The sequence below is a fragment of the Bidens hawaiensis genome, unplaced genomic scaffold (genome assembly GCF_021521415.1).
Source record: "Bidens hawaiensis isolate Kalapana, Puna unplaced genomic scaffold, B.hawaiensis_p1.1 tig00029922_1, whole genome shotgun sequence".
Lineage (NCBI taxonomy): Eukaryota > Viridiplantae > Streptophyta > Magnoliopsida > Asterales > Asteraceae > Bidens > Bidens hawaiensis.
Genome location: NW_027494979.1, coordinates 208,375 through 215,512, shown reverse-complemented (window position 1 = coordinate 215,512; position 7,138 = coordinate 208,375).

Here is a 7,138-nt window from a genome sequence, read left to right as displayed (position 1 = left end):
AAGAAGGTCCACGTCAGCAAATCACTAACGGAGTTAACATCCGTTAGTCGCGGCCCGTTAAAAACAAATACATCAATAGTTGGAACGGTCAGCAGGAAAGTGTAAAGTTAGGACTGATATTTACCAATAGGTCATAGTTGGGATTATTTAAAGATTGAAAATGTTAAAAATGTTTATAAAATCTCGACATGAAAGATGACCATGTATAAAGATTGAAAATTTGTTTTATAAATGCAAGATGACCATGTATCAAAATGAAAGAATTATAAGAATGTTTATAAAATCTCGACATGAAAGAAGTTACAAGTGTGAAACCTTGAACAAGGGGTTGGACGTGACAATTGAATATCAACCAAAACACAACAGATTTAACGTAAAGAGTGTACATTAAAGTACTAGATCAAGGTTACATTCAAATGTTAAATATAATTACTAAGCTATAATTTGACTATAATATAATTATGAGATGAACTTTACCATCCGTCATGGCTTTTTCCGGGTGACAATCCACGATTCAATATAAAATCTTCTAAAATGATCTACTATCTCTAAACAAGCTCACGTCTACATCTCTGAATTTCCATAACGTGAAGAAAGGTACGTGAATACTTTCTTAAAAGTAATGGGTTAACTAAAAATTTTGTTAGTTACCTATTTTAAGTTATAAACACACACACACACACACACACAAAAACATAAACACACACACACACGCACACACACTTTAACATCTCGGATCTTTTGTATTTGTTTTCGTACTTATTTATCAAATTTGGGAATGTAATACGGATACTTTGTATCAATAAAATCATGCATTTATTAGTATTCAACTTTGCTGAAGTTAGTTTAGACTCTCATAACTTTCAAACTAGTCAAACAATGATTAAAACTATTAAAATCGCTTAAAATGGCTAAAAAACGTATTTACAGAGGTTCAGGGACTAAAAAAGACATTTTTGGAAATCCATGGAATTTCTCGCGAGATATCGCGAGATGCGACCAAAATCTTCTTTATAGGGTTTTTCGACTCCTTTATTTTTTTTTTAAATGCTAAATCTTTCCTAAACCAACCCAAATAACAAAAATTAAGGCTCAAGCAAAGCAATGTTTTATGATGTTTGAACAAGTCCACATTCATTTCTTGTTGATCAAACCGAAATCTTGGAGTTAATAGACCCGATCTTATCATTCTTTATACGAGTTATATCTCTGATTATTTAGTCAAGACACATTCTAAAACCCTAAAAATTACTACAGCATTAGCCTCCACCGTTCCTCGAGCCATCTCCTCCGGTCTTTCGTGTTTTTTATCAAGCTTTTGTCTCTCGGTTTTACTTTAAAGTTCCAAAACCCGTTGACCTCGAATTTATCCTAGTTCTAATTCTTATTCGGGTAAGTTGCCTTTTGTGTTTTTGTATATTTTCATCCACTTAACAATAGACCCAATCAATTTATGGGATTGAGGGAGTCTTGGTGGTCAATTTGATCCCGATCCATTTAAGGGCATAATAGTCAAAATGTTTGTCTATTCAATTTACCTATCTTCTTGTCAAAACTAGCTTTTGAGCTAGAAGACTTTTTTGTTCACCATGAAATTTTGAATGTACTGGTTAGAACCTGACTCCTGACCCAAAGTTCGGATTCTGAACAGTACTAGCTCGTTTAATCTTAAAGATCCCATAACTTAAGTTCTGGATATTCGCTTAATCTTGTTTTAATTGCAATATTCTTGATTTTAATTTTAGTTTAATGTCTCCAAGTTTCAGGTTCATGCGTGTTATGCTTACTATTTATTTATTTATATATCCATTTTTTATCATATTACTATTATTATTATTAGTATTAATATTATTATTGTTTTGAATTATTATTTATCTATATGTATGTGTTTATAAATATTAAAAATAATCAAACAATATTAATTATATAACAACTATATATATTTATATATAGAATAATTGAGAAATAAGGGTTCACGACAAGAAAAACATAAATCCAGGGTTCGGTTTTATGAGAAAATTCGTTTATTTAGAGTTATATATGTATATTGAGTACAAAAGTGATTTAAAATGCATAAAAAATAGAATAAGAAAAACCGGGTCCATGGATTTTGGAGGTTCGGTTTTGTTTCAATTATACTTATCAAGTGTTAATAATAAGTAATAATCATAATAAAAAGAAAAAAAAGTTTTTTAAAAAATATAAAAAAAACCGCGTGCAGGGGGGCTCGAACCCGCCCTGGCCGGTTCTGCATTCTTTAAACCAAAACGCACCAGCCTAATGGGTTTGAAAAATAAATGAATAGACAGCAAAACAGAATCCCAAATGCAAAGCAAAGATGAAACCTAGATTATCAATTCGGTCTAATTGTTTGTTGTTGGTTAAAATCGATTTGGTGTTTTGTTAGGCGATGATAAATAAACTGTAATCATGTATCAATTACTTGCAATGGTAAAGGATTAAAGGAGAACGACGAACTAGGGCTCACGGCTTAACACAGAAATCTAAACGGGTCTTAACAGCAAGGTATGATGCAATCAGGTTAGGGTTTAGTGTCGTGATGTTGAGAGGATGTTGTGGTAGGATTTAATTGAATTATACTCGTGTTTATATAGTGCATTAAGGGTGTAAAATCCGTGGTTCGAATTTTGGTTAATTAGTTGTCAGTTGTTAAACGTTTTCTATTATTAGAATGTCGGTTGTACGCGTTTTTTATCAATGCACCATTTGGTATAATCAATTTCAGATTTTTCAGATCAAAAATTGAGGAACAAGTAAGGGTTTGGGTGGTGTCGGCCGTGAGGTATGGAGGAAGGAGAAGAAAGATTTTTTTTTTTGAATAAAACTTGCAATATGGTCCCTGAACTTTAGTTGTGGGAGCAAAAGTGATAAAATGTTAGTTTAAGAGGTGTTTTTGCTCATTCTTCATAATTATTAACAATATAAATAAAATAAACTAAAATACAAACAAATAATCGAATAATACGGATTGCAATCGAAAATTAAATTGAATACAATGTCGGGTCAAGAAATACAAATGCATGAAAACGAATAACCGAATTGTTAAAGAATTCTACTTTTGGAAATTTCGTCTCGAATTTAGAGATTAAGCTGTAACGAAGAGGTGCAGGTACTTGGCTTCCATTTGGTCTTCCCGTTCCCAAGTGAACTCGGGACCACACTTAGATTCCCAACGAACTTTAACAAGCGGAATGTGATTACGCTTAGTTTCTTTGTCCATACGATCCATGAGATCAATGGGTTTCTTGGTAGCACGCATAGATTTATCAACTTGTACTTCGTCGAGGGGTATGTGGAGATTCCCCTCGGCTAAACACTTCTTGAGATTGTGATGTGTGGGTGAAATATCGTGCGTTAAATGAGTCATATCACATGTTTTGTGTTATTATATGCCGGAAACACGATTACCTTGTGTGAGTTTATGATTACAGGTTTTCGGAGCTTAAAGGAGCCAAATTGGAGCATAGGAGATGGAATGGAAATGAAGGTTTTATTGCATGGAAGGATAGAGAATTTGAAGACGAAGACGTGCCCGAAAACGGGGCATAAATCGGAGTCCAAACGAAGAAGTTACAGGAAAAATACCATGGTGGGTGGCAGGCCCACCATAGCCTATGGTGGGGCTACCACCGTAAGGCAAAAGGTGAAGACCGTAGGCTACGGTCCCCACTGTAGCCTACGGTGGTGTGACCGTAGCTTACGGCCGCCTGGGCGGAAAAACGCGATTTTTAGGTTTTTTCTTCCATATTTAAGCCCGGTTCAACCATATGCCGCCTTTGCTTCATACCATAACATACTTGGCCAATTTTGGGGCCATTCTCCACCATCCTAACACTTCCTAATCATCAGAATCATCCGTTCAAGAATCAAGAGAGCTATTGAAGATGCATATGCGAGACTAATCCGCTTGTGACCATCTCCGGGAATAGGGTTGAGTTGTTTGTTGGATTGTTGGTATTCTAAACCTAACTTTTGGATTTTGTTTGTGTGTTTGAAAGTGTTTTTGGTTATTGATTGATTTACATTTATCAGTTAAACAATTTGTGGATTCCACTGATTCTCTTTGGATTCGACACCTTACTTGCCCTAGCTAGTGAAGGTACTTTATAAATGTTTTTGATTGACCTTTCGACATCGATCAAAATGGCGCCGTTGCCAAGGAATCAACGCGCAAAGTGCTAGTTTAGTCTGTTGTTTATTTTTGTTTTTATTTTATTTTTGTTTTTTTCAGTTTCACGCTCGGTATTCTTGTGTCGCATATGTGCAGGTAACTCCCGATGACAAAGAGATGGGTTTATAATCCATATGAGGGATATGAGGTCGTGGAAGATATTGACCCATACATTTCATCTCCATATCATGAAGAACTTTCACCAATTCCTCAAGGCAACTATGTTCGATGATCAAGGGAACTTCAACCAGCAGGGTCGCAACAGGCAGCATCAAAATTTTTCACTGACTCCACCTTATTATTAATGCTATTATGAGTTAGATGAGTATGATAGTGATGAGCCTGAGACACCATCTTTTGTAAGTTCCCGAGATGAGGAAGAATATTACTATGATGAGTACACCCAACCAATATACGAAGAAGTCCCTCAATATAATAATCAAGGTGGTACATATAAAAGGAATTATCAGCAATATCAAGAAGATCCCTCGGGTAACAAGGAAGAGTCTATAGAAGAGGTTATGGACTTTTTAAAAGAGATGAAGAGAAATCAAGAAGCTCATATTAAGGCTTTAAATCAAAGGTTAGAGCTTCAGGAAATGTCAAGTGTTGCCCAAGATAAACTGATTAGTCAACTATTAGAAGAGGTGGCCCAAATTAAACGAGAACGAGAGATATTGGCTAGTGGTGCTGTGGTTGATGAGGGAGTGATAGAAGAGGATTTTGATTTTTCAGAGAATGAATTTGAGGAGGTGGTTGTGGAGAATAATACCACACTAATTCCTTTAGTTACCGAAGAACCAATGAATGCGCCGGTTGTGGTTGCTGATGAAGATTTTGAGGGAGAGGGTTTAGACCTTTTGGAGTATATTGTTGAATGTGTGGACCTAGTTGAAGAAAAAGTACCTTTCAGGGAATCAGACACTAAAATAGTCCCAACCTTTTCTAATAATCCCCGGTTACATATTCCCCAAATTCATAAAGTTGGGTATGTTGGTTTGAACTCGAAGAAGAGGAAGGTGGAGATGAAGGATAGTGGGCAGAATAGCAACAAATGGGCCCATATTGGTTCTATATATGTGTCAGCCACAAGGAAGAAGGTGTGGACACAACACCTCAACTACCGGGCATACATGGGGAACTCGATAGGAAAATGCCCGGTTCGCCCTCGACCAACATTTGGCGTTTCGAAGATAAAAAAGAGTGTGTGGTCTCGAAGTGTCAATCATAGGGCGTTTGTTGGAAATTCTGAAGGGAAATGTGCATTCACACCGGCCTGTATTGGTTCATTGGACATGCTGAACATCCAGAGGAAGCAAAGCCGAGACGTGCTAATTACCGAGCTTACGTGGGAAATTCGGTAGGTAAATGTTCCATCAAACCACCGTAATCGCCAAATCAGGTAACGGTCTGGCTGAAGACCTTAACAAAAACTTAGCGCTGACCGGGAGGCAACCCGACCTTTTGTTTTGTTTTTCTTTTTGCATTTTACTTTTTGTTTGTGTTTACCAGTCATACTAAACCCTAAGTGTGGGGAAGTTCATGGTGGTCTAGTCATGATTTGGTGGAGCATATATTGTCAATCAAAGTTCAAGGAGTTCAGGTCAAGTTTGCAAAAGTACTTGTCAGCAGGACCCGTTGGACATGAGAATTTCGAATCAGGTGCATGTGTCTCTTTCCTGTACTTTGTTTGTTAAAATTTTTAAGTTCTCGTGTACTACACTCAATTTTTAACAGTAAATTACATTGGGGACAATGTAAAGTTTAAGTGTGGGGATGTGGGATTGGAGTTGAAAGGTGGAAAATGTTAAAAATGTCCCAAATTTAAAGTTTTTTTTTGCAAAAGCAATGGAAAATGATAGAAAAACTGGAACTGTTGTAAAAATTTATATAAATATAAAAATAAATAATAATAATAATAATAATAATAATAATAAAAGAACAGTAATACACTTAATTTGGGATGTGTCGGTAAGCTCAGCCTTTAAGAATGAAAGGACGGTTTGGTTGTTGACTCAATTGAACCTCAAATTGCTTGATTTTAGTGGGAAACATTTTCGGGTTTTGTTTGTTTAGCTAAGCCTGTGTAAGGACTGGGATAAAAGGTCGGGCCATACTCAAGCCTTTTGTTAGATTTGATCACCAAAAGAAAATTTTAAAATATGAATAGACTATTGATGTAAGGCCCCGTTACCGGTAGCCCTACTTTCGTGTTGGATTTACTCATAAACGCAGTTCTAAATATCAGAGTTAATTAAAACATTTACGCGGAATATAAAACTTTCATAAAACATTACATAATTCATAACTTGTCTCAAAACATCCTTTGTCTTTCAACATTAAAGCATTAAAATTAAAACATCATAAGTCTTCAGATGTCAGACTCTTATTCAGTGCCACGTGTCTCCTCAAGCGAGCTGCCTCATCCTACTCACCTGCGTGCATACTAAAAGTCAGCTACGATGAGTGAGTTCTAGTTAATCATACACTATACAATACACATAAACTTATATTCTTTCATTCATACTTTCTTACTTTCATACTTTCTTTTGTATTAACTTACTTTCATATCTTACGTTATAAAGAGCATTACGCCCTACATTCCTCTAGTATTATTAGGGCTCGGTACCCTCCTTCCTCGAGTATTATTAGGGCTCGATACCCTCCTTCCTCGAGTATTATTAGGGCTCGGTACCCTCTTTCCTCGAGTATTATTAGGGCTCGGTCCCTCTTTCCTCGAATATTAGTAGGGTTTGGTTCCCTAGTTCTCGAATATTAGTAGGGTTCGATTCCCTCTTCGTTACCATTCAACCATCCTTTCCTTCTTTTATTAACTTTATCACATTCATACACATAAGAATACATATCATACTTACCTTATACTTAGCGTTACAACCTGACAGTACGTGCAATATCCGAAGATCGTTCACGTACCATCAAGCAATC